This window comes from Camelus bactrianus, chromosome 18 (assembly GCF_048773025.1).
Source record: "Camelus bactrianus isolate YW-2024 breed Bactrian camel chromosome 18, ASM4877302v1, whole genome shotgun sequence".
Classification (NCBI taxonomy): domain Eukaryota; kingdom Metazoa; phylum Chordata; class Mammalia; order Artiodactyla; family Camelidae; genus Camelus; species Camelus bactrianus.
In genome coordinates, this window is record NC_133556.1 from 2,029,409 (window position 1) to 2,057,120 (window position 27,712).

The 27,712-nt window shown below is 49.7% G+C and overlaps 1 long non-coding RNA gene across 2 annotated transcripts in view; it reads left to right on the plus strand.

Annotated features, from left to right (window-relative positions):
• LOC141573865 (uncharacterized) overlaps nucleotides 1-21,324 on the plus strand; it is a 29,710-nt gene extending 8,386 nt beyond the window's left edge. For both annotated transcript variants that reach the window (XR_012500226.1, XR_012500227.1), the window contains 2 exons: nucleotides 18,037-20,609; nucleotides 21,130-21,324. This is a non-coding gene — a long non-coding RNA (uncharacterized LOC141573865). The remainder of the gene's footprint in view (nucleotides 1-18,036; nucleotides 20,610-21,129) is intronic.
• Nucleotides 21,325-27,712: the final 6,388 nt, after the last annotated feature.

The following is a 27,712-nucleotide window of genomic DNA, read 5'->3' on the forward strand; positions in this document are numbered from 1 at the left end:
GGACCACGTCCGCCCCGAGAGCCCGGCCAGCCTTTCGACGAGGCAGTTGGAAGACATCAGTCAACCGGGCCTTCGCAGACACGGACAGGAATCAGCAGCCGGAAAGAGAGGGACCCTCGACGAACAAATAGGGCAACTGTCTCCCTAGGGTAACACTGAGGAGAGAACAGAGCATAATGATCCAAAAAACCATCTAATGAGTATCCTCGGAGAGACGCAAGCGGAGATCACATCCATCAAATAAGAACAGATTGCTGCGAAACGGGCTGCCTGAAGAAAGGCCGGTTCGTGGAAATTAAAAACACAGTTGTCAAAATAATGGGATGAATAAATAAAACTCAATAGAAGGGCTGGACGAAGATGTCTGTCGAGCGTATCTCCTAGGCTGCAAAGCCGAAACAAATGAAACCCACCAAGACGTGCAAAGCACGAGAGGAAAGTTGAGACCCAAGTGATCAACTCGAAGAGACCCTTGTCCGCTCAGAAAGCGTCCCCAGCAGGGAAAGAGACACCTACTCGAGGGAGGGGTCAATTACAAAATGATCGTGACACTTGTCAGAGCTGAAGAGTGATGTAATTCTCCGCAACGAGAGCCTGTATAATGAATAAAAGGTCTGCCTCTAGACACATCCACAGACACTGCAAGGAAACAAAGGGAAAGATGGATAATGAGATGTTTCCAAAATCTGTTAGGGAAAAATAAAGCACACTGGTGCCAAGGATCAGGTGGGACTCAGGGTTCTCATTGGCTACACTGGGTTATCTTCCAGCAAGGAGATAATGAAGTGATGCTTCGGCGTTCTCAGGGAAATGGACTTTAAACGTAGAGTTCTGTATTCCGCCTAATCATCCATTGAGTGTGAGAGCAAAGTAAACACGTTCTTAGACATGCGGAGGCTTTGGAAATTTACCCTCCCTGCCGCCACTGCCCTGCCAGGCACTTTGTATGTTTCCACATCAGGTAATTCTGTTATAGTAAAAATAAATCAGTTCTACAAGAAACAGGGGTGGGGAAACCCCTGAATAATAAAACCCGGCGGGGAGGGACCGATTAGTTTAGTTCCCACATCTCCCTGCATTCGAGTCATCGTGGTCTGGGGACGTGCCGGGGCCCTAGGGTCGCTCACACCGCCTGACTGGTGTTCAGAGAGAACCTCTTGCATCTGGAAGTAATCTTGTCTTCCTTCTGGCCCTCCCCTCCATGTTACTTGGACAAATAAAGCTTCTAGCTCTATCTGCCTTCAAGTGTCGCCAAACCCAGTAAGTGCACAGTACTTCTAGGTATTCTGAATGGAAACGTTCAGTCTCTCCCGGCAGCCCCACCCTCTGTGATCCCCCCAAGATGGTGCCTGGGTGTGCTGGCGGAGCGCGGCCTGCAGGACCTGGAGGAAGACGTGGGGGTCCCTCTTTCTCGCCTGGTTGCCTCTCACCCTGCTGGAGCTCATCACTGACATCTCGCTCCTGTAGGATTCCTGGTCTGCTTCCCCTCGACTTGGGGGAGTATCTGCCAGTCTTACCCACCCTGGAAGGCCACCTGCAGCCTCGGCTGTGGGGTCACCTCGCCAGCTGGAGCCGGCTCTCCCTCGCCTGGAGCTTAGGATGAGCTTGGAAAGCCTCCCTCTGCGGGACAAGCTGTGGCAACCAGGTTTTGTGAGGGGCAGCCCCACACCCACGTCTGGTCCTTTCAGCGTCCTTTCTCTGCCTGCTCCATCCGAAGCTCCAGGAGACCCAGCCTCCTTAAATTTCCTGAGAACACCGAAGCATCACTTTATCATCTCGTCGCTGGAAGATAACTGGGTGTTGCTGATGAGAACCCTGAGTCCCATCTGATCCTGGGCGGCAGCGTGCTTTATTTTTCCCTCTCACAGGGCGGCTGAGGATGGGAAGGGGGTTCTCTCCCCAGTGCCAGCGGACGTCTATGTGCAGTTGTCTGCGTCTCCCCTTCCCATCTGAACAGAGGTGGCTGGGAGCCGCCTGAGATGGGGTTCATGTGTGAGTGATTTCAGGAGGCGATGGTTTGGGGAGAGGGAAGTGAGGAGAGGAGACAATAGGGGAAAAGCTGAACAGGAAGGTGATGCCACCCTGAGCCCAGTTGGTCCCACTGGGAGGCCTGGAGGGGGCTTTGCGCCCCAGAGGGAGCTCCAGGGGTTGGTTAACCCTTGCCTGTGGGCTGCCAGGGAAGGGTGTGCGTTACAGGGCTCCTCTCAACACAGGGTCACCCTGAACCGGCATCTTAGAAATGGAAAGGTCGTGAACGGCAGGGATCCATGTCATAGCTGCGCGATTCGAGGCAGTTTGCTGAGTGAGCCCCCTTCCCAGGATTGTCGGCTCTGCTTCTGCACCCGTTTCTCACTCTCGTTCTCCAAGAGGTCTTGCTATGTCTGCCGATGCTCCCCACCTCTCATTCTCCTCCCCCCTTGGAAAGTTTTCACGGTGCCCAGCAGCTGAAGAGTTGGGAGATCAGACGGGGAAAAATGAGATGGATTTTACCTGGAGCCAAACCTCGGCTGCAGCCACAGTGCTGTGTTTTGAGACATTTCTGTGTTTCACTGAGAGCCGAAGGGAAAGAGCAGAAACCCAGGGCAAGGCGCCTTCTGCCTGTTCCACGCCCCTCCCTTGCCGCGCGCCCCCGGCCCTCTCCCCTCCCCTCCAGCGCGCACTCACCTCCTGAGAAGGCTGCCTTATCAGGGCAGCAGTCACACGCTCAGGACAGCAGAAAGGTATTTCACAAACGGTTGATCTGAGAATGAATATATTGCTTTCTTCCCAGAGGCCACACCTCACTGCCATTGTGTACAGTAATACCCACCTCCCGCCCCAAACTAGCACTGAGAGCGAGACAGACCCTCCCAGGGCTCTGACTTCACGTCCTTTATACTTTCACACAGTTACTGTTCTCACCACCCCGTCAAGCTCATTCCTCTTAATTTTGGATTTTTTTTATGCCATCTCCCTCTGCAGAGGTGATTCCAGAAAGGCATCAATCTATCTCCATTATCCCACACAAATACAAAACAACCCAGTGAAAGGTCCATTTACTTTCTCGTATGCTGAACACCTTAAATGACCCTTGACTTTTTTTTTAAATGCAGAAAACATGGCTTAAATCCAGGAGGAAAATGTTCCCGTCTGCAGGCTGGTAATGCACGTTCAGTAATTTTCAGTTGCTTGAGTCATGAAATATGATGAAAGCCATCCAGGTATCTCACGGGGGGAAAAGGCGCCTTGAACTTCCCTCTGCCACAGAGCTGGCGGGGAGACATTTCTACCCGAAATGTGCAAATCGGTGGTGGGCCCGTGACGGAACCGCTGCGGCCCGGAGCTTGGGGCTTTTTGGTCGGAGCCCAGGAGGGCGGCTTCGTGCTGGGCCGTGGGGGCGCCGCCTTGTGCAGCAGGCAGCCTCCCCCCGGGTCACGGCGCACCGCGGGGCCCTGCCTGTTCTTCCTCTCCAAGGGGCTGGATGACAGTCTCCAAAACTCGACCACCATTTTCTTTCTCAGTTAATCCGCGTTAGGCTAATGGGCACATTACATCCGTTTTGCAGTGGGTATATGTGCTGGCGGCTCTGGATAAATAATGAATACTCTCCGTATGCGCGTGAGCTAGCGCGGCCGGCACATAACGGATGCTTCGTTTGTCCACAGGGACTGTGTTACCAGCAGGGAACTGATCAGGCTCTAAAACGCTCTGGGTTACCTGAGGCCTGAAAGGTGCTCTGTCACGTTGGAGTCCGTTCCTCTCTGCACAGAACTTAGGAGTGGCCTGGCGTTTGCTTTAGGTCCCCCTGTTTGAAAATGGAAAATATTTATGCTCATCAATCACAGTGCCTGCCAACTGCTTCCCCCACCTCCTTGCTTTTAGAGAAAGCTACTAGAAACACCCAAGGCATGTAAATGGCTCTGAGTTATGTCTGTTTTTAGCACAGTGTTTGAGCAGGAAAGTCAGGGCTCATTAAAAATACGAATGTTGCAGCTTATGGAATTGGCTGCTTTAAACGCAGCCGCCCACACACCAGTGGTCCTCAGACTGTTCCACAGTGTTTATGCGGCAGCTCCCAGCATCTGTGGGTACATCCTGCGTCAGTGTGTGTCCCCAGGGGCCAGCTGGGCGCGGCATTCACACGCCCACGCCAGCCAGTGCGGAGGAGGCCAGCCCTCCACGATTGATGTGAAAGGCAGCTGTCACTTGATCGATGTCGACACCAGTGCTGACAGTTACGTGAGGACTGTTTGGAAGAATTGTATGCATTTCTGAGCGTGCTCTTATGCGATCCTTTCGCCCTTTAGTCTTCGAATAGTTTACATTCTCTAGAATTAAGTGCATTGTTATCTACTTGGAACTCAACCGTGCATAGAGCGTCTGGAAGATTTGTCTCTCTGACCTTTGATTTTCTTAATCAGAGAATTGTGTCCATTTGAAATGCTGGTACCGCAATGGATGAGTTTATTGCTTAAGATCGTGGAGGAATTGTGCCACTGCTAATAAAGGATTAGTTGAGAGAGCAAATGGGAGGGAAGGAAACATGACGAGGAACAAAGGAAAGAATGATTGGAAATGAGAGGAAGGACTCTCTCTAGGATTGATCAGACAGAAGCCAATGTTGGGAAGAACCAATAAGGGTCAAAACTATTCAGCCCAAAGTCCCGAGGCCAAGAGATAAACATGTGGAATAAATACACTGAGCACTGCTGAGGTGGGAGGGCTTCACGCGGTCTGAGCCACCCACCCTGAGAGCTTGTAAGAGGGGAAACACACAGCAAAATCAAAACGAAACAGAACGTGAGCAGCCAAACAACCACACACACCCATGCCAGTAATATATTGCATATATATGTGTGTGTGTGTGTGTGTGTGTGTGTGTGTGTGTGTGTGTGTGTGTATACACATATACATGCAGTTTTTTTTAGCACTGGCTTTTGTATTTGGGGATGCTGAGATTAAATTATGATGTGGAAATGGTCCATGCAATGCTACAGTACTTGACTAGATACATGAAATATATCAGTATCTTATTAATAACTGCTAAGATCCATTGCACCTGCATGTATCACCCCGAGTATAGCTTGTTTCCTAAAAGTGCATCCTTCCACCTGTTTACGACGTGCCCGACCCCAGGAGCACCAGCATGTTTGTCACGTGGAGCAGATCACTTTTAACAGTCTCCTCTATATTTCAGAATTATTTTCAGCAGTAAGGATATCAGAATCAGTAACAATCATTATTTGTTTGTTTCTTGGTTTTAAAATAATGATCACTTATAGAAAGAATGGATTTCATTGTTAAAGTTATCATTCAAATTCAGGAAAATGTTGCACATATAAACTAAAAGGAAAAAAATATGACAGCTTGTGATCTGTTTCACTGTTTTAAGCATAAACAAAAACTCCAAGTGGTCGCTGGAATGGCAAAAATGAAGTAACTTGGGCTCCGTTTTGTTCTGTATAATCCCTGTGCTATTATCATTTATTTGGAATCTACTGTTTCAAGACCAGAGTGGGGCTGGAGTTGGGAACCAAACCAGTCTGAAATGAGCTCAGACAATTCCGAACCTTTAGGAACTTTTCCATTTTAAATAGCTTTATTGAGGTATAATTTACATATCATCAGATTCACCTCTTCAAAGTGTGTGACTCAATGGGTTTTTTCAGTCAATCTGCAGAGTTGTGTGGTCACACCATAAGGTCACGTTAGAACGTTTTCATCCCTAAAACCTTGTGCCCGTGGGCAGTCATTCTCCACATTCCCAAAGGCAAGTTGGTCTGCCCCATGTACTGTGAGGCCAAAGGAACAGAAACGTGGGAGTTTGGAGCAGAGAAAGGTTGACTGTAGGGCCGGCGAGCAAGGAGGATGGGGTGGCTTATGCTCAAGAAAACCCCAAACTCCCCGAAGGGTTTCAGCAAAGTCTATTTAAAGGCCACATGGGGGGGGGTCTCAGGGTCTGTGATCAGCTCGTGCACAATCCTCTGATTGGCTGATGTAGAGGTAACAGGGTGTCACACTGTCAACCCCTAGGCGCCAGAAGATCTGAGGCCACTTGCTCTCCATCATCAAGTAGTTAAGTTCTTCCCTTTGGCGGTGGTTTTTAGCATCTGAAAAACTCAGGAAATATACATAAGATACTATGATCTGGGTCCTTCAGAGAGGAGCTGCGGCAGAGGATACAGGGAGGGTCTGTCCCACCATGGGAAGCCCCACAGGGTCCCGCTCGGTTACACAACCCCCAAATCTCTCCCTATTTCTAGCCAACCACTAACCATTTTTTTTTAATTGAAGTACAGTTAGTTACAACGTGTCAATTTCTGGTGTTCAGTATAATGTCCCTGTCATGTATGTATGTATGTATATATGTATTTATATATATTCATTTTCATATTCAAGAGAAGGACTGCAAATCAATTACAGCACATGCTTACTGAATCCTGTGCTATACAGAAGAAAATTGTTTTTTAATCTATTTTTATATATAGTAGTTAATATTTACAGATCTCAAACTCCCAGTTTATCCCTTCCCACTCCCTTTCCTCCCACCGGTAACCATAAGATTGTTTACTACTTCTGTGAGTCTGTTTCTGTTTTGTAGACGAGTTCATTAGTGTCTTCATCTTTTAGATTCCACATATCAGTGCTATCATATGGTATTTTTCTTTCTCTTTCTGGCTTACTTCACTTAGAATGATGATTTCCAGGTCCATCCATGTTGCTGCAAATGGCATTATTTCATTCTTTTTATGGCTGAGTAGTATTCCATTGTATAAATACACCACAGTTTCTTTGTCCAGTCATCTGTCGATGGACATTTAGCCAACCACTAATCTATTCTCTGTTTCTACAGATTTGCCTATTCGAAACATTTTCTATAAATAGAGTCATACACTATGTGGACTTTCGTGTCTGGCTTCTTTCACTTAGCAGATTGTTTCCAAGTCCCACCACGTTGCAGCAGCATGTATCAGTAGCTCATTCTTTTTATTGCCAAATATTATTCCTTTCTATAAACATGCCACATTTTATTTATCTGTTTATCTGTTGATGGACATTTGGGTTGTTTCTACTTTTTGGCTATTGTGAATAATGCCGTGAACACTTGTGTACAAGTTTTTGTATGGCTGTATGTTTTCATTAATCTTGGGAAGACACCTAAGAGTGGAATTGCTGGGTCACATGGAAGCTTCACGTTTAACATTTTGATGAACTAGCAGACTCTTTTCCGAAGCAGCTCCCCCATTTTGCATTCCCACAAGCACTGTGTGAGGGTTCCAATTTCTCCATTTCTTTGTCAACACTTGTTACTGTCTTTTTTATTGCAGCCGTTCTAATGGGGGCGGAGTGGTATCTCAGTGTGGTTTTAATTTGCCTTTCCTTGGTGACAGTTGGTTTTATGTCGATCTCGTATCTTTCCATCTCGCTGAAATTGATTATGAGTTCCAATTTTTTTTAAGGAAATTTTTTTTATTGACGTATAGTCAGTTTACAACGTTCTGTCAGTTTCTGGTGTGCAGCATAATGTTTCAGTCGTACATATACATATGTATATTCCTTTTTATATTCTTTTTCAATATAGTTTACTACATGATATTGAATATAGTTCCCCATGCTATACAGTAGGACCTTGTTGTGTATCTATTTTATATATAATACTTAATATTTGCACATCTTGAACTCCCACTATATCTCTTCCCACCCCCCTTTCCCCCTTGGTAACCATACAGACATAGTTTTAATATTTTTTTAGTGGATTCCTTGAGATTTTCCATGTACAAAATCAACGTAATCAGCAAATAGAAAAGTTTTACTCCCCTTTTCCCATTCTGGCTGCCTTTTATTTCTTTACTTCTTTTTCTTTTTGCCTAATTGCCTTGGCTGGTCCCCCTGGTAGAAGCGGCCAAGACAAGCATCTTTGTCTCGTTCCCACAGGAACTTACTTTTAAAATGAGCACGTTGTGTAGCTGGGTTGGTATGTGTCGGGGGCAGACTGCAGAACTAAATTAAACCCCTTGGAGAATACAATATTTGTTAATGTTCAAGTAAAAACAACGTGCTAATCTGAGGCTCCCATATATATTATTAAAACCCACCAGTAACCACCGCTATTGTTTAGAACTTAGAGCAACCAACGATGTTTTTCACAGAGGAGCAGTTTATCACCGGCATTGGGCAGAATTGCTGGTGGACTGTGATAATAGAAACAGACCGGTTTTTAGTTGGTTTTATTGTTGCTTTTAAATTCTCTGTGGCCACAATGGCATGAAACTAGAAATCAACCACAGAAAGAGAAACTAGAAAAAACGATTGCATGGGGGCTAAACAATGTGCTACTGAGAAACCAATGGGTCAACGATGAAATGAAGGAAGAAATTAAATTCTCTGTGCAGAGCATGCCCCCTGCCACGTGCCCTCAGGGCAGATGGTTCCCACTGCCCGACGCCGGTGTACCGATGCCCTCCCCGGCTCTTCCGGCAGTGTCTGAACCCTGCTTTTGACACAGTTCTGTGTCTGATGTGCACAGGCGTGGGGTCTGTCTCATCCACGTCTGCCTCCCTCCCCGTCCCGTGCACAGGAGACCCTTCACACTTGCCTGCCGAGTCTGTTGAGATGGTCTGGGGACCCACTCTCAAGGCTGCTCGTGGGGACCGGCGGCCAGAGGGCACCTGATGCCAGCCCCACAGGGGCTGCGGTGTCGAGTCTGCGCAGCCTTGGGCGGGGCAAGGGCGTGGGAGAACGCGCGGCTCTGCTGTGACTCATTGTGGGAGCCTGGGCCCCGGCTGCAGCTTTTTTGGTTTCTCTTCTGTAAAATGGGGACAAAGGTGCAGTCTCGACCTGCTGCCACCACCTCGCCCCGCCCCCTTCAAGGCCCACCCCGGAGGGGAACGTTTGTCAGTTGGGGCTGGGTTACCGAACCTTTGAAAGGAGTGAGGTCTTATGACTAAAAAGGGGGAGAAACCACCTGCTTTTCTCCTTCCTGCCCTCTAGGGACTCACATTCTTGAGCTTGCCAAAATGGACCTCAAATTTTTTTTGCATAGATTAGGGGGAAATGGAGAGGGTATTATTTCCTTGCATGAGTCCCCTAACTGAGATCAGCTATCTCTAAGGGGGAAAAAGATTTTTTTTTTTTTTGCAAAGAAAATGCATGCTCTTGAACATGCTGTAAAGAGGAGGAGGCTGCTAGTGTCCCATTCAAGTCCCCTGGTATATCATGACTCTGGGTATGAAGGTCCCACCATTGTCAGCTGCAAACACACAGGGGGATGAGCCTCGTGGCTCAGCCTTTGCAGGGAGACAATATTTAAAAGCACAGGTCCACAGTCGTAAGAAATCTAAATGAATTTTATTCCTAAGTTGTGTTTCTGCAAATATATTACAGGGAGTCCTAAAACCCTCGTGGGCTGGCCTTAAAGCCCAGGGGAGGCGTCTTTTCCCTCTTCCCAGCCTGTCCTATAGACCCGATTCCAGCAAGCAAGAATCCTTTCTCTTTAGGTGCTGGAAACTGACCCCATGACAAACAGATTTTCATCAGTTCAAGAGGAAAGAGAACACTTTCTTAATAAGGGCCCCATCAATTACATTGTGTCAATAAAATACTTAGGAATAAGCCTGAAGGTGAAAGACTTATACGCAGAAAACTACCAAACATTGCTTAAGGAAATTAAAAATGACTTAAAGAAATGGAAAGATATCCCATGCTCTTGGATTGGAAGAACTAATATTGTTAAAATGGCCAAACTATCCAAAACAATCTACACATTTAGTGTGATCCCTATCAAATTACCCAGGACATTTTTCACAGAACTAGAACAAATAATTCTAAAGTTTATGTGGAATCACAAAAGACTCAGAATTGCCAAGGCACTACAGGAGAAAAAGAATGAAGCTGGAGGAATAACCCTCCCAGGCTTCAGACAATACTACAGAGCTACAGTAATTAAAACAGCATGGTATTGGCACAAAAACAGACGTATGGATCGATGGGACAGAATAGAACCCAGAGACAAACCCACAGACCTATGGTCAATTAATCCTCTACAAGGAGGCAAGAATGTACAATGGAAAAAAGACAGTCTCTTCAGCAACTGCTGTTGGGAAAACTGGGTAGTTGCTTGTAAATCATTGAAGTTAGAACACTTCCTCACTCCAAACACAAAAATAAACTCAAAATGGCTCAAAGACTTAAATATAAGACAAGACACTATAAATCTCCTGGAAGAAAACATAGGCAAAACATTCTCTGACATAAGTCTTAGCGATGTTATCCTAGGGCAATCTACCTAAGCAATAGAAATAAAAGCAAAAATAAACAAATGTGGCCTAATTAAACCTGTAAGCTTTTGCATAGCAAAGGAAACCATAAGCAAAACAGCACGACAACCTACAGAACGGGAGAAAGTATTTGCAAGTGATGCGACTGACAAAGGTTTAATTTCTGGAATATATAAACGGCTCACATACAGCTTAACAACAACAACAACAACAACAACAACAACAACAACAACAACAACAAAGCAATCCAATCCAAAAATGGGCAGAAGACCTAAACAAGCAATTCTCCAAGGAAGACATACAAATGGCCAATAGGCACATGAAAAAATGCTCAATATCACTAATTATCAGAGAAATGCAAATCAAAACTACAATGAAGTATCACCTCCCACCAGTCAGAATGGCCATCATTCAAAAGTCCACAAATGACAAATGCTGGAGAGGGTGTGCAGCAAAGGGAACCCTCCTGCACTGCTGGTGGGAATGTAGTTTGGTGCAGCCACTATGGAGGATAGCATGAAGATTCCTCAAAAGACTAAAAATAGACTTAACAGATGATCCAGCAGTCCCACTCCTGGGCATGTATCTGGAGGGGACTCTAATTCAAAAAGATAAATGCACCCCAATGTTCATAGCAGCACTATTTACATAGCCAAGACACGGAAACAACCTAAATGTCCATCGACAGATGACTGGACAAAGAAACTGTGGTGTATTTATACAATGGAATACTACTCAGCCATAAAAAGAATGAAATAATGCCATTTGCAGCAACATGGATGGACCTGGAAATCGTCATTCTAAGTGAAGTAAGCCAGAAAGAGAAAGAAAAATACCATATGATGTCACTCATATGTGGAATCTAAAAAAAAAGGAAAAAGAAGATACTAATGAACTTATCTACAAAACAGAAACAGATTCGTAGACATAGTTAACAATCTTATGGTTACCAGGAGGAAAGAGGGTTTGAAGGGATAAATTGAGAGTTCAAAAGTTGCAAATACTAACAACTGTATATAAAATAGGTAAGCAACAGGTTTCCCCAGTAGGGCAAAGGGAACTGTACTCAGTATCTTGTAGTAACCTATAATGAAAAAGATAGGAAAAGGAATATATGTGCGTACATGTGTGACTGAAACGTGCTGTACACCAGAAATTGACGCAACATTCTAAACTGACTGTACTTCAATAACAAAAATGTGCTGTGTTGTATAAGAACAAATTTGGTTGACCCGTGTCTCTGCTTCCTGGGAAGTGGCTTCTAAACCCTTCGAATCTCCCAAGTGAGGGGAGCGTCTGTTGTTCGTGGTGGGCACCTCAGACCACACCTGAGTCAGTGCTGACAAGACGGTGCAGGATGGGGGCCAGCCACCCCAGGAAGACTAGTCATGTGATTAGAGGGCTGGGGCCCTGAGCCAGGTGACATCAGCCTGACCTCCTGGAAGAGGAGGGAGCTGGAGACTGAGTTAAGTCATGTGACCAGTGATTCAAACAATAACGCCTATGTAATGAAACCTCAGTAAAAACCCTGGCCACTGGAGCTCACTGCCCTGGTGTTTGGTGGTCAGGCCCCTCTGTTCAGGGAGACTGAAGTATCTGAGGACATGGACGCTTGCCTTTGGGGTTTTCCCAGCCCTCACTCTGTGGGTCTCTCCTCTTGGCTGGTCCTAATTTCTGTCCTTTATTTAAAAAAAACAGTAATAGTCTGAACAGCATGTTCCTGAGTAATCAGCAGCATTCCAGTGAATTCTCAAACCTGACGGACCAGTGTGGGGCCCTGAATCTGCAGCCAGATGGTCAGAAGTGCAGGCGTCCTGGGGACTTCTGAGCTTGCAGTGTCTGAAGTGAGGATGGCCTTCACTTGTGAAATCTGACCCAGCACTGGGCAGCTGGCGTCAGAATTGCGTCATAACGTGTCTCCTCCTCGTACCGTGGCTAAGAGGATACAAATTGGATGAGAACTTTCCATTTTCAGGTGGAGAAATCACTTTTTAAGGTGTGACTAATTCATTACTCAGGGACCCAGCTCTTCCCCTTCGAAAATCTTCTGCCCTTGTGTTTTGTTTTCTGGTTTTGACTAAAGATGAGGTTACGGCTGGAAAATTGTTGTCTGGGGATTGAAGACCAGGCTCCAGTGAACAGAGAGCCCCAGACCTGAAAGTCCTGTCTGTGTTTCTCTCTTAAGAGGAGACGGGCAGTCAGGTCAGAGGCCACGTTCATAAAGAATCCCAACCTCTCTCCACACTTTGTGCTACTTAATGGCTCTGCTTAAACAATTCCACAGGAGCCAACAAATTAATGGCTCGTGGGACCCTCTAAAGCCTTGTAAGTAGCAAAGAAATGGAAAAGAAGACCCAATTTGTTTTGTTCAGAGTTACTGGGATCAAGCTGGATTTGGTTTCTTTCGTTTACTCATTTGTTTCCAAAAATAAATTTCAGAAGGACAGACCATTAAGGAGAAAAGATACCCCAGTGTGCTGGAGACCATCTGAGAGCCAGGTGAGCAGGCAATAAGACATAGAACTGATTGTGGTGGAGGGTTCTTCTAACGCCAAGGACAATCGCAGTAGACAGAAGCGCAAACTGTGGGCCAGTGATCACGCCTCACCCCCAGCCCACCTCAGTTCTCCGGGGCGGAAGTCCCCATCAGGTAGACATGGAAGAGAAGTGCACTCCCTGTGTTTGGAACCTGGAAGTCAGGGTCCTTTTGGAATATTCTTTTCAGTTATGTGACAAATATGTATTGAGCTTGAATTGTGCCAAAACTCTGAATCAGTTTTGCTAGAAGCCTTTTCTCGGGGCCTCAGATAGCCCACAGCCTCGAAGCAGAAGGGCCAGTGAGGGCCCGAGCACTTTGAGGTCCTACAAACCTGGACCAGAGTCATCCGTCTTCACACACGCCGATCCTGTGACCTTAGACAACCTCGTTCGTAAAAATACAAAAGCTAGTAAGTACTTGTAGTGGGTTAAATGGTGTCTGCCCTAAACTCATGTCTGCTGGAGCCTCAGAATGTGGACTTTTGGGAAATAGATTCTTTGCAGATGTAGTAGTCGAGCATCTTGAGATTATCCTGGGTTTAGGGTGGGCCTTCAGTCCAGTGATAGGCGTCCTTATGCAGAGAGACCCACGCCGGGCAAGGCCACGTGGAGATGGAGGCAGAGACTGGAGCGATGTGCCTACAAGCCAGGAATGCCGAGGGCTGCCGGCAACCACTGGGAGCTGGGGAGGGGCACGGAGCAGACTCTCCCTCGGAGCCTCCAGAAGCAACCAGCCCTGCCCATTGCCTTGACCAGAAATGTGAGAGACAGTATTTCTGTTGTTTGAAGCCACTCGGTTTGTGGTCATTTGATACAGCCTCCTGGGAAACTGGCACAGCACTCTAGAGAGAGTTACGGCGCAGTAAGTTGAAAGATGGGTGCAGGTGTCTGATCAACGCACACACCCGACCAGTGCTAGTTCTTCTCGCCACTCTAGGCGGTTCCAGTCGGTGGCGCTGGCGCTGTGGCTTGGCATTCAGCTTTGCCTGTCAGCTTCCTGATTATTCATTGAAACGGGCCCTAGTGCAGCTTTAACGCAGCGCCCTGGTCTGGGTTTCCACTTTGGAGTCTTTTGCTTAGTTTCGTATGTGTGGCAGACATTGTGCGTGTCCCGCCCACATGCCCTTGGCATTCCTCGTTCCTGCACACGCTGACCCACTGCTGGCTTGGAACTGCAGGAGCTACAGCTCTCTCTGGCCACTGGCACCTGCTTGGTTCATACGCGGGACAGAGAGTGGAAGCTCCTAGGAGTACCCTTCACCCATGACGGGTGAGACTGGGGTAAACCCCTCAGTTTTGCTTCCACCAGCTGGGACGGTGCTGGAGTGGGGTCCACACCGTGTCCCACTGTCCCTGCAGGACTGAGCCCCAGTTGCCCACAGTAGCAAGCTGCTGGGCGCCATGCATGGTGTTGGCTTTTTTCCTGTATTGGTTTCCTGTGGTTTCCATAATGAATGACCATAGACTTGGTGACTTCAAACAACAGACACTGTCCTATCATAGTTCTGGAGGCCAGAAGCCTGAAATCTGTGTGATGGGGCTGAAATCAAGTGTCAGTGGGGCTGCAGTCCGTCCACAGGCTCTAAAGGAGAGTCACTCCTTGCCGCTTCTGGTCTCTGGTGGCTGTCAGAAATCCTTGGCATTTTCTGGCTTATGGCCTCATCACCCCAATCTCCGCCTCCGTCTCCTCGGGGCCTCCTCTTCCACAGTCAGCTCTCGCTCTGCCTCCCTCGTATAAGGGTACATGTGATTATATTCAGGGCCCACCCAGATGATCCAGGACAGTCTCCTTACTTCAAGACCCTTCACTTAACCACATCTGCCACGTCTCTTTCCGCTGTATAAGGTCACAGCCCCAGGTTGCAGGGCTTAGGACTTGCAGATCTTGTCGGGGGCAAAGGCGTTATTCAGCCTCCCACCTACCCCCTCCCCTTCCGGGAATCACCTTCCCAGCAAATTAGTCACACTCACCTCCTTGTCTCAGGGTGAGGGCCTCACTTCTGACAGTGTCATTTCACAAGGAATGAGATTCATTCTTTTAAGGAATCATCTACTAATGTTGTCCTCACATCTCACTAACAATTATACTGACTGAGTCTGAGCACGGCTGTTCCATTCTTTGAGGGCTGTTTATTAACTCACAGCCGTCATTCCAAGGTGGAAGGAGTGACTGACTGGAATCGGTTTTTGGACAATAATAATTTAAGAAAAAATCCGGGAGAAGTCTAATGGGGGACTCTCAGCTCCACCTGAAACCTTCCTCAGCCTCACTCTCCGTGGTTTACATTTCTAATTTCACATATCCAGTGGGAGAGAAGTTTGGGTGGGAGGGCCACTGGCCAGAGAGCGCCCAAGCTCTTGCAGCTGAGGCTTGCCACTGGCAGGGGGCTGTGGCGGGTCAGCTTGCCACTGGCAGGGGGCTGTGGAGGGCAAGAAGCGGGAGAGCTGAGCTCTTCCTGGCAGGTCCCTTTGGGTGGGAGAGTGAACACCCCTGGTTCCCCAAGACTGCCTCCTCTGCACCAGTGTGAGAGGGAAGAGCAAATCTGACTCCATATTGGACCTGCTCCTCTGGCTCTAACCCCGGGCTCTGTCTGCTGTGCTGAGTCCTGCTGGTTCTGCACCTTTTGTAAAAGAATGTTGCCTGGAGCCTGAAATAGACAGGACAGCCCATTCTCAAGGCTCTCACCTTGAGGGTATAAACTTTTCCATTTAAAAAGAGATTAAAAATTGCAGAACAGAGAATACCATTGTCTTGGAGGTTTACAGGAACATCGTGGCTTGACCTATGTGGACGGCTGCAAGAACAAAGGATTCTGACACCAAGAAGTTTGCAACCACACCCCTCCCCCTTTTTAGTATAAAAGGAGCCTGAATGCTGACTTGGGGAAGGTGGTTCTCTAGGACATTGTTCCCCCATCTTGTCAGTCTGCCGGCTTTCTGAATAAAGTCATTATCCCTTGCCCCAACACCTCGTCTCCTGATTTATTGGCCTGTTGTACGGCGAGCAGGAGTTTGGACTCGGCTACACCAAGGCTGAGACCGTGACCCTATGGTTGATGTTGTCAACTTGACTGGAGGGGTTGAAAGTCACTGCACTGTTCGGAGATCTTTGATTGTTCACTCAGTTGCTCCATTCGTCCTTTCTTTCCTTCATCTCCTCTTCTGTGAGCAAGAATCTATCAAGTGCCACGCCAGGCCAGGCAGGGGAAGGGCTCCTTTCAACCAGGAGGAGGGAGGTTCAGGGAAGGCTCTCCGGTGGAAGCGATGGAGCTCCAGGAAGAGACACGGCGACGGGGCGTCAGAGATGGAGAGTTAGGCAGGGGCCCGCTGGCCCCCTGCTGGAGAGTCCGTACTGATTCAACACACAGTGGAAAGCCACCAAAGCCTGGGGGAATGTCACCACCTGATAGGTGTTTTAAGAACATTGCTCACTCTGGCTGCCATGTGCAGAAAGCACCAGAAAGGGGGAGGCCAGGTTTAGCTCCCTGGACATCTGGACGAGACAAGACGGTGGCTGGATGGAGAGCTTTGGGCTTCACGCTTCTTTATGGTCCGAACTGTGTCCCCTGCAAATTCACGTTGAAGTCCTAACCCCATAGGACCTCAGCACGTGACTCTACTTGGAGAATGGGTCTGTAAAGAGGTAACTGAGGTAAAATGAGGGTGTAAGGGTGGGCCCTAATCTATGACTGTATCCTGATAGGAAGAGGTGATTAGGACCCAGACGTGCCCAGAGGGCTGACCACGTGAAGACACACAGGTAAGACAGCTGTCTGTAAGCCGAGGAGTGAGGCTCCAAGAGAAATCAACCCTGTGGACAACTTGATCTTGGACTTTCAGGCTCCAGAACCGTGAGAAAATGACTTTGTCGCTTAGCTGCCCAGCCTGTGGGGCTTTGCCGCCCGGCCTAAGGGGCTTTGCCAAGGCCACCCCCGCAAATAATGCGCCGTGCCAGCTGAAGCTGGCCAGCCCACACGGTGCGGGCCCTCTGCTCTCCCCACAAGCCCTGCCTTCTCTCTTTGCACTGCTGTCCCTCGGGTCTAAGGGCCGTATTTCCCCCGGCTCACCTACTTGGCAGCAGACAAATGTCGTCCTCTGCAAAGCCTGCTGGCCTCCTGTCCTCCGCAGCCTGTATCCCAGAGTTCCTACGCACAGTCATTTATTTTCAGATAACTCACTCAGAAATTCTGAGCTGGCCCTTCCGTGGCCCCAAGTCCTCCATGCACTTACAGCAATTCCCCAGCAAACGAATGTCACTTCTGCACGATCGAGACAGACCAAATTAGCGTTTAGCAGAGAAAGGGGCTGCTGCTGCTTTTTCTTTTTTTTTTTTTTTCTTTTTGCAAATCATATAACTCTAAACTACCTCCAATTTCCTAAATGGAATCTGGCTCGAGATTCACTCTGGGATGGAGCAGTCTGTAATGAGATTACATTATGTTTGGGGGAAAACATTCAAATGACCAAGAGAATTAATTTTGCATCCCAACCGATAGCAAGATCCAAAGCCGTAAGTCAGAGCCTGCAACCTGCCGGTGCCCCTGGGGATGATAACGTTTCTTTCAGAATACAGCGACACGGACAGTTCCGGGGGCCCATGAAATGCGGAGGTTTTAAAGCTGGAGCCGTTGGGTTCTTTCCGTTCCGGCGACAATGCTCATCTTTTCTCAGTAGCTGTCATTTACTGTGGCTCTCTCCCAGGCTTGGGAAGATGAAAGAAATCCCCAGACCCAAAGGAGCTTCCTGGATGGGTTTCGCTGGGAGGAATCTTTTGAGAATCAATTTAAAGCATTTAAAATGTTTGGTGCTGTTGTGAAGGCTCAGCTTATGGTAGCATGGAGTGTGTGCATGTGTGTGTATGTGTGTGTGTGCATGCACACATGCAATCTCATCTTTTAAAAGGAAAGAATAAGATTAAACTCTCTTTGGTTCTTTGAATCCTCTTCGCCAGGTGGCTTTATTTGTATGATATTAGACTTGTCTGAACATCTGGGAAGGATCCGAGTTGGCAGCAATTTTCTGATTCTGATTCATTGTTAAAATCAGCTCAGAAATAGCCAGGAGCTGGCAGGCTGCCCACCTCCATCCTTGTATGTGTTGGCTGCATCTAATTCGAACAAGGTCTAAGGACGTGTGTGAGGTGGGAGCCAGAGAACCTCCATTTTGGGGGTGGAAGAGCTGCTCCTCACTGCCTGCATGGTCTCAAAAGTGAACTCCTGTACTTGTTTGTCAATGTTCACAGCCACACTGTTCACAAGAGCCAAGACATGGGAACAACCGAAATGTCCATCAGTGGATGAGCAGATATGCAAATTGTGGTATATCCATACAGTGGAATATTACTCAGCCAAAAAAGGAAGGAGATGTTGAAAATATGATGCTGAGAGAAGCCAGACACAAACAGTCACATGTCTTACGGTTCCTTTTATATGAAATGTTCGGGGTCAGTAAATCCACAGAGACAGAAAGCAGATTGGTGGTTGCCTGGGGCTGGGGAGAGAGAGAAGTGGGGAGTGACAGCCTAATGGGTCTGAGGTTTCTTCTGGGGTGATGCAAATGTCTTGGAACTAGACAGAGGTGATGGTTGCACAATATTGTGAATGTGTTAAATGCCAATGAATCATTCATTTTTAAATGATTAAGTTATGTGAATTTCACCTTGATTTTAAAAAACGTTCCTTCCGTCTCTATATCCCACCAGATCTTGGGGGCTTCCTCTGGGAAAATTAGGGTGTTGGACCAGAAACAGAGATTTCAAACTTGCAGGTGGTAGACCACATTTGGCGAGTTGGTGATTAACTGGGCAGACACAATGGTTTACAAAATTCCAAACCTGACTTTTCTTCATGGTAGTTGCTTTCCAAGGGTGAGCCTCCCTCCTCCCTGCAGTGAGCCATGCCTTCTGGGCTTCGTGTTCTGCGAAGCCCCCCCTCGCGCCAAATCCGGGCTGGCCCCGTGATTGGCTCTGACTAGCAGATGCCACAGACGGGACATGATGTAGCCTCCACGTCTGGACCTTGAGAAACCTGCAGTTTCCACGGGTGGGATATGCCCTCTCAGAACCCAGACGCCACGTCATGAGAAAGCCTGAGCTGCGTGAGGAGGCACACCGAGTGCGGGGAGCAGCGGCCGCCAGCCACGTGCGCGAGCGGTCCTGGCACTGCAGCCCCAGCGGGCCCTGGGGGACGGCTCTAGCTGGCCTCCTGTGGAGCTTTTGGAAAGGCATAGCTATAGATATAGTGTTTATAATACATGTCTCTGTATCTCTGTCTGAATCTGTATCTGTCTACATAAACATGTAGATATAATCATCTGTCTGTCTGCCCATCTAATGATTCATTAATTGGCTTACACAAGTCCAGAATCTGCAGGGCAGGCCGTCAGGCTTGAGTCCCAGGAAGAGTAGATGACGCCCTCAAGCCCTGAGGCAGTCGGCTGGCAGAATTTCTTCTTTCTTCCAGGATGTCCATCTTTTCTCTTATGGCCTTCAGCTGATTGAATGAGGCCCACCGACATTATGGAGGATAATCTGCTTTATTTAAAGTCTACTGATTTAAATATTAATCTCATCTAGAAAAATACCCTGTCAACATCTGGACTGGTGTTTGACCACATGTGTGGGTAACGTGGCCCAGCGAGGTTGACAAGTACAGTTAACCCTCACAGGGGCAGTGAACTGACCGTGAGTGACCCCTACTGACAGGCAGTCTCCCAAATTACAGTCCTGTCCGTGCTCCGCCCAGATGCCCTTGGATCTGTTTCCTGTTTCCAGGCAGCTCTGCCTGCTGCGGCCCCTGCCCTCGGAGCTGCCCTGCCTGACCTGGGGTTTCTGTTCCCTGGAGTGGCCCTTGGCCAGGACCCAAGGGGATAAGAGCCAGAAGCCCAGCCCCCTCTCAGGCTGAGGCATCTTGGAGGCCTGACTCACTCTCTGCGATCCTCGTGGGGTCAGGCATAGGCCACCCTCCATGGTCTGGAGCTTCCCCCAAGCCCCGGCCTTGCTGGATTCCTTCGCCTTCTCCCTGCCGGCTCCCCACTCACCCTACTCCCTCCCTCCCCAGTTTCTCCTGCAAGCACTCAAATCCTCATCTCCGGATGGGCTTCTGGTAAGCCCAACCTGAGACAGACTCAGCTGCGCTAGGGGGGCCGGGCGTGTTGCAGTCACCTGCAATCACTGGAAGAAACGCCGAGCACCTGCTGGGTGCAGAGCATCATTTCTCGGCCTTGGAGATGGGGCGCCGGCGCCGGCAGGCAGCACCCTCTGCTTGTGGGCTGGCACCCTCACGTTCGGCCCAGCAGGGAGGCGCTCCGAGGCCGGGTGGACCGTGCGTGTCTGTACCGCTCATCTGGTCCGTGCCTGGTCATTGTCAGTCCAGCCGCACCCCACGAGGCCTTGGCAGGCACCCGAGAAGGCGGCCCCGGGCTTCTGTTTGGTTTGTGCTGTTTCCCCGCGGCCTCTGGTTTCTTGCTCTTACAAGCAGAAATCAAGTGCACGTTCCATGCAGCTGCCAGCGCCAGGCGGGTCTCATCCCTTATGCCGCCTCACCAAGCCACAGGTGCTGTGCCCACCCCCCCGCGGAGCGCCCCACCCTCGGCCTCCGCGCTCGCCCACGGCTCTCCTCTCCTCCTCACCCCTGCTTCCCGCAGCCCCCACCCCAATCATGCCAATCAAACAGCGAATAAACTCCCCGACGTGAGCCAGGCGTTCCTCCCCCATCAGAGGCCCCGCGCGCCCCAGACCACCTCGCGCTGTGATCACCGCAGATGCACGTGAAGGTGCGCTGGTGTTCGGTGGCGGATATGGAAATTCAATAAAAGGCAAGTTAATTAAAACAGAACATGCTGTTGCCTGGGGCAGCAAAATGTAACTGCTTCTTACGTGACTGAATGTTAAGAAACAACGGGGAGGGTAATGTTTTCTCTCTCCCCGCTTCGGTCTTGGAGTCCGTTTGGCAAAGGCTGGGTGTGAGTCTGCCGGCCGGGGATGGATGGCTCCAGACTGGGGTGCGCGTGTGGTCGTGTATGTGGTTGGCCCTGGGCGCGGGGCGACTGAGGAAGAAAACCCACAGGCTGTGAGCTGCTGGGTGGGGCGCGCGTCCTGCCCTGTGCTGGCCTGGGATCCCAGTGCAGACGCGGCCCCTGGCCCTGACCGAGGGCGTCTGCTACCCACTGCTGTCATACTGCCGCGAGACAAAGCATCCTGTGACGCGCTGAATTATGTCCCCCACATCCATATATTGGAGTCCTAACCCCCAGGACCTCCAAATATATTTGGAGATGGGGTCTTTAAAGAGGTGGTTAAGGTAAAATGAACCATGGGGGGACCCTCATTCCACAGGACCAGTGTCTTTAGAAGGAGAGAAGATTAGGACAGGGCGCGCACGCAGGAAAGACCCTGTTAGGACCCCAGGAGAAGACGGCCGCCTGCAATCCAAGGAGGGAGGCCTCGGAGGAAACTAACCCTGCGGACACCTTGATGTTGGATTCTCAGCCTCTGGAATTGTGGGAAAGTAAACTTCTGTTGTCTAAGGCGCCCAGTCTGACCATTTATTATTGCTCGGGGCTTGCAGGTGGGCTGGGTGGTTCTGCTGAGCCTAGCTGAGCTCACCTGTGTCAGGGCTGGCTGGCTGTGGGTCCTCCGTGGCTCATTTGGGAGCGGCAGTGTGGCTGTGCCACATGGTGGTCTCTGGGGCTCCAGCAGGGAGACTGGGCTGGTAGTCATGGTGACGGCAGTGGGGAGGGAGGGGGGAGAGAGGGCAGAGAGGGGGAGGGGAAGGGAGGAGGAGGGGGAAACGGGGAGGAGGGGCGGGGCAGGGGGGGAGAGAGCGCAGGAGGGAGGGGGAGGGGGGAGAGAGATAGGGAAGGAGAGAGGGGGGAGGGAGGGGGAGGGGAGAGGGGGGAGGGAGAGAACTAGCCTGCAGGCAGGTCACTTGAGGCCCGGACTCCTGACTCGCACTCGACCACTTCTGCCACATCCCATTGGCCAGAGCAAATCACGTGACCAGCCCTGCTTCCGGGGGTGGGAACTAGACCCCACTTCTTGATGGGAGATGCCATTGAGCTGAGGGGCAAAGCGGGTGGGTTTCGGGGTGGGGGGTGGAGAAGTGGGGTCATTTTTGCAATCAACCTGGAGGATTATTAAGCATTTTCGTTCTGAGTGTAAAAACCTGAACTTCAGGTCCGAGTGATTTGGAGGTGAAGAGGGATGGAAACTCAGAAATAAAGAGTTAGGGGGTCCTGCCAAGCAGCTCTCAGAGATGAAGATGAGGTTCCCTGACATCAAGTCCGATGGAAAAATCAGAATCTAGCCACAGCGTTTTGAGAGACGTGGTTTCCAAAGTTTATGCTGTTCCCCAGGAAATCTGCACATATTAGATGTAAAGCGGGTGGGACTCTCTGGTCTGAGTCTGACAGAAAAACCCTGATCTTGGCTGCGAGAGTCAGGATTTTTGTCCCCCGCTGAAATGTCACTTCCTCGGAAAGCCTCTGTCTGGATCCCCAGCCTAAGGCGGTGTCCCTGCTGTGGTTGCCCAGAGACTCCTGGCTTTTCCCCATAGCACTGCCCTCCCTGGGCACCGTGGGTGGCCCTGTAACCCCACGGGGGCAAGGACCTCGCCTGGCTTGCTTTCCCAGCTCGTGACAAGCCCACTGAAAAGATCTGCTGGGTGGCTCCCCGCCCCCCTCCCCATGGCACAGAGCTCTCCTGCTTTCTGGGAAGAAACGGCGAATAACCTTGTGGAGAAAGTACAAAGTCCTTCCTTGGCAGCCCCACCCCTTTCGGGCGGCTTTGGAAATAAGCGGAGATTTATTTACAAGGAAATAAAAAAGGTTTGCATTTCTAATGGGCTAGGAACCATTAAGTTGATGCCATCCCCAGCGTGCCTGCCAGGGATGTGAGGGAGACAGATGGTAGAACTGTGACCAGCGTTTGCTATGAAAACAAACGGCACCCCCACCAGGTCTGTCGTGGCACCAATGGACCTGCTCTCTGGGGCCTCCTAAAGTTAGCAATGGTTTGGTTTACAGCTCTGTTTGAACCTGGCTTTGTCCGGCAAGATGTTTCTCAACAGCTCAGAAATATGTGAGCACGTTCTTTGAACATGTGTAATTTAGTTCCAGTTGCCACGGGCAGGGGTGGCACACTGCGAGTGAAAATAAACAAGGTTCATACTTATTTTCAAGCACGTTGCAATAGGAGCAAAATTAACTTTGGTAAATATGACCCTCTGAAAAGAGGATGGGGTTGGGAGAAGCTGCTCGGTCCCCTGAAGCCCCAGCAATCAAGACAGGAATAGCAACGTGCCGGGCAGAGGCGCTGCAGGCAGCGGGCGGGCGTGGGGAGTGCGGGGCTGGCTCAGGATCAGACACAGTGCGCCGCAATTTATTTCACTCTAGCATCTTTCACATGGAAGTTTAACAAAACAAGCCACAGCTAATTACCGACTTCCTATGCAAATACAAGCAGGGTACGCAAGGCGCAATTCATCAAATGGATGGAACCAGAAGACATCGTAGGACAATCACCAACACGGGGAAGCCAGGCCAAGCTCCGTTCGGGCCAAGGAGAGGGTTGATGACACCATTAACCAGGAGCTGACAGGCCACCAGGGGAAGGATGACAGGGCCAGAGGGGTCTGGGTGTCATGGGAGGCTGAGCACAGACAGGACAAGGTGCCCTGGGGAGGACAGGGAATCAGGCCTCTAACAGACACAGGAGACTGACCAGGAGGGAGGAAGCAGTGCCAGTCCTGTTTGGGGATGTGTGGCACGCTGGGGCAATTTAGGGGGAGGAGGTTCCGGTTGAAATTCTGACGTGGGTGGGAAGCCCTAAAGATCTGTGCTGGGCAGGTGGAACACTCGCATCTGGCTGAAGATGAAGAGGTGGATGGTTGCGGGTGTGCTAGGCTGGGGGACCAGCAGGGGAGTCATTACTGGGAGAGATGTGGGGGGCTGGGTGGAAGGATGCATCAGAGAGGCCCCTGGAGGTGGGAAGGTGGTGGATGGTCAGGGTTGGGGGACCCAGCTTTGTGAGAGGCAAGGAAGTCACACCCAGACCTGCTCCTCGTTTTCCAGAGATGAGAAGAGGGTTTAGGTGGGGGCACTGGAGTTGGCAACGTTTGAAGGACACATCAGGGGTGACATCACTTGGATCCTGAAGTCACCAAGTGCTGGATGAGGATAGCAAACGGAGCTTCACCGTTGAGGAAGGACTTTGAGTCTCTGGGAGGCAGACAGTTTGGGGCTCAGAATGGGGGACTTGTTGGAAAGACAATTACAAAGCTGTCCTGGGAATCCAGGTCTCTGATTCTAAACGCAGGGTTCTCAGGATGAAAACCGCTTCCAGCCTAAGCCTGGCACGTGGATCTGAAATGAACTCCCTGAAAGCAAAAAATAGAAATGAATGTATAAATTACATTGTACCCTAGTGTGTCCAGAGCACTCTGGACATAACGGAGGACGTCAGTCAAATCAGCTGTCAGCATCTTATAGATCAAAAAATTAAAAAGAAAGAGAGAAAGAGAACAAACCAAAACAGAAGCCCAATGAAATGGCTAATTTTTTTTTCACCTTCTGTTTTGGTGGGGTTTTTTTGGAAGCAGGAGATTACTGTTCTTCCCTTTTTTTTTTTTTTAATTGAAGTATGATCAGTGACAACGTGTCAGTCTCTGGGGTGCAGCCCAATGTCCCAGTCATGCATATGTACACATGTATTTGTTTTCATATTCTTCTTCACTAAAGGTTATGACAAGATATTGAACACAGTTCCCTGTGCTCTACAGAGGAAATTTGTGTTTTTAATCTATTTATATGTATATAGGGGCTATCATTTTCGAATCTCAAACTCCCAAATTGATGGGGTTTTTTGCTGGTTTGTTTTAGATTCGGTTGTCAGGCCCCTGTCGTTCTGATGACTGTAAGTTTAGCCAGTTTTCATTTTAGAAAATGTGAAGGGGCCCAGAGAGTCAGAGATGCACGCCCAGTGGTGGGTGCCGCCCGCGGAGCCGCAGGTCAGCCGAGGAGGATGCAGCTTCCTGCCCGGTCACCTCAAAGGCCTCGTCCTTGAAACGGCTGGAAGTCCGGCTGAGCCAAAAACACTGGAGACGCCAGGTCAGACCTGGAAGTTGTCCTTGGGGTAAACGCTTCTCCCCTTCACAGGGAGAAGAATTATGGCACTCCTTCCCTCGCGGCCTCTGCTGATGGCCAGAGAAGAGTGGTGATATTTACTATTTTGTCCTTACAAAATGCAGACAGAGATGCTGGCCGTATATTTGAAAAGCAGGGACTTAATATTTTCAGATGGGGTGTCGGGCCAGGAAAAGGGGACGATTTCATCTTATTTATATATTTAATGGCGACGGTGGAACCTTCTCCCAAGGAACTTACTGTCATGCCTGCAAAATGCCCAGGCAGGAAGCAAGCCATCGTTAGCCTGGGGGAGAATGACTTTGGATGTATTAACCAGGCAAAAAAAATAAAAAATAGAAATAAAGTCAGGCGCGCTGGGAGCTGACCATAAGCCATCATCATTGGTTCCTCCCTGGCTAAGTTTACTCCGAAGTGACAGCTTTGCCTGGAGGCTACGAAGCAGGCGTTCATAGAGATTCAGGAATGGTCTTTCTTTCATATTTTGCTGAGTGGAGGAGTGTCATTTTTCATTTGGCGTTTTCGATGCTCTTTTAGTGTGCTTTCTCATTAGCCGTGGCTGCCTCTCTCTCCAAGATGAGGCGTCTTAGATGCAGAGAAGACCTGCTCTCCAAACCCAGGGGAGGTGGCCGTCGGGCTATTGGGGTGATACCCGACGGGGCCACAGAAGATGCCGGTTCTACCTGGTGACCCAGGTGCACCCCAGGAGGTGGCTTTTCCTTATTTGGAAACCGGGCTTGACCTTAGCCCTAATGAGATGGCATTAAAGTCCCTGGCGCCCCCAGAAGAACCAAGTTCAGGTCTTGACCCCAGGTCACCCCCGGGGTAATAGAGAGACTTTCTTTCCTCCCGGAGGGAGAGTGGCTCCGACTCAGGCCTCTCCCCAGGGTGCTGTCAACCTCCTGCCGTGGCAGAACCGCCCTGGAAGAGGTGTGTGCTTTTAGCTGCAGCGTTTTGCCCGCAGCTCAGGAATCTGCATCCCACTTACTGGCGTTGATGGATGAACGTACCGGTCGGGGGAAAGCGCTCTGGTCATGCACTGCTGATGTGTGAGGGAAGGATTTACTGCGTAACACTGACTTTCCCAGGCAGGGCGGGGAACAGGCCACGGGAGGCGAGGGGCGTTACCTCTTGTCGGGTGGCCTGCAGCTTGGCCTGTATTTAGGGCTTGGATGCCAGGGAGACACTCAGGGGCCAGGGGCATGTCTCCGGGTCCGCAGCTCCACCAGGCAGGAATAGCCGTGAGAGGGGTCAGTCTGGGGCTGGCTTCACGGCTGCCAGGGCCACTTCCTACCAAGGGCTGGTGGAGGTTTTATCTTGGTCCAGCAACAATAAAGAACGAAATCAAAAGTGAAGACGGTAGGTGCAGTTGAACTGCCAGAAGTTCTGGCTCAGGCAGTGAGCCTCTGGCCTGATCGCCAAGGACCAGGCATCTCACGTCTTGGGGCTTCCCATCCTCTGGGCTCGGCAGGAGCACAAGCGATCTGGAGCCCCAGTTGGAGGCTGGGGAACCACGATGGTGGCTGAGGGCAGACGTTTCCCATGGGTGACCCTGTCTCTGCCTCCCAGGACCCCCTCCCCGCATTTCCACCAGCTCCCTGCTCTCGGCCCTTTCCATGTGGGGCTTGCGAGGGGACCACGGGCAGGGGTGGAACTCAAGCTCTGGCAAATCGCTCAGTCTCAGCTCCCCCCTCCGTACAATGGGAACCTCCCCAGGTTGCCGCCAACACAGACACAAGATAATGCGTTTGGGAGCTCAACGCGGGCACCGCGGAGGGATCACAAGAGTTGCCGCTGTCAGAGGAATATTTGGGGGCCCCAGGAAGCAGGAACGGTGTGATTGGACAGAATGGGAAGGATGCGGAGGAAAGGGAGCCACAGCAGAGAGCAACTTGGCCACGTGCCTGGGTCACATCCAGCGCCCGTCGCCCTGCGCGAATGGGCTCCATGTGGTCATTCATCGCACGAATATTCCAGGCCCATGGGCCTCCCTGGTTCTGTCCTCTCTCCTCCTGATTGTGATGCATCAGCCCAGGACGCGCACGGCTAGGCATGCAAAGCTGCCGGGAGAGGATTTTGGGATGCTGGCAGCCCGCCACATGCGCCCTCCCCGCCTCCATCAGGGGACCGGCCAGGGGTGGCGGGTCAGGCCCAGCCTGGGAAAGCTGATTCTTTTTCAGTCCACAGGGGGCCGTTTGCAAAATCCCTACAACCTGCGCATTGTGTCCTCGCTTGGAAAAACGGCTCCCATGTGTCTTCCAGGGCCCACTGCTGTTCATTAACCTGTTGGAGAGCCGATCTTTCACAACTTTAGGGGCCAAAACACAGGCGGTTCCTACTTTTCTTTTTGTTTTTGCCTTTTGACAGTGAATCTGAATGCCTCTCTGGTTTCCTGTGGAATCCTCCAAGTGGGGACTTAGCATTTGATGACAGGACCTATAAAGTCATTAATTCATTCATGACTGTTATAATATTAATATTATTCTATCTTAATAAAATATATTAATAGAGTATTATAATAAAATATATACTAAAATATAAATACTATGTTAATAAAATGTTATATATTATTCTACATAAATAAAATATATGATGAATATTATTAACAAATCGACTCATTTAGTCGGTAAGTGTTTATTGATCACCTACTGTGTGCCAGGCTTATGCTAGGCTCTGGGAAAACAAAGGTGAAAAAAAAACACACACACCAGAATTGACCCCTATCCTCAACACACTTACAATCTAGTCAGAAGCTAGACAGTAACCAAATCATCAAG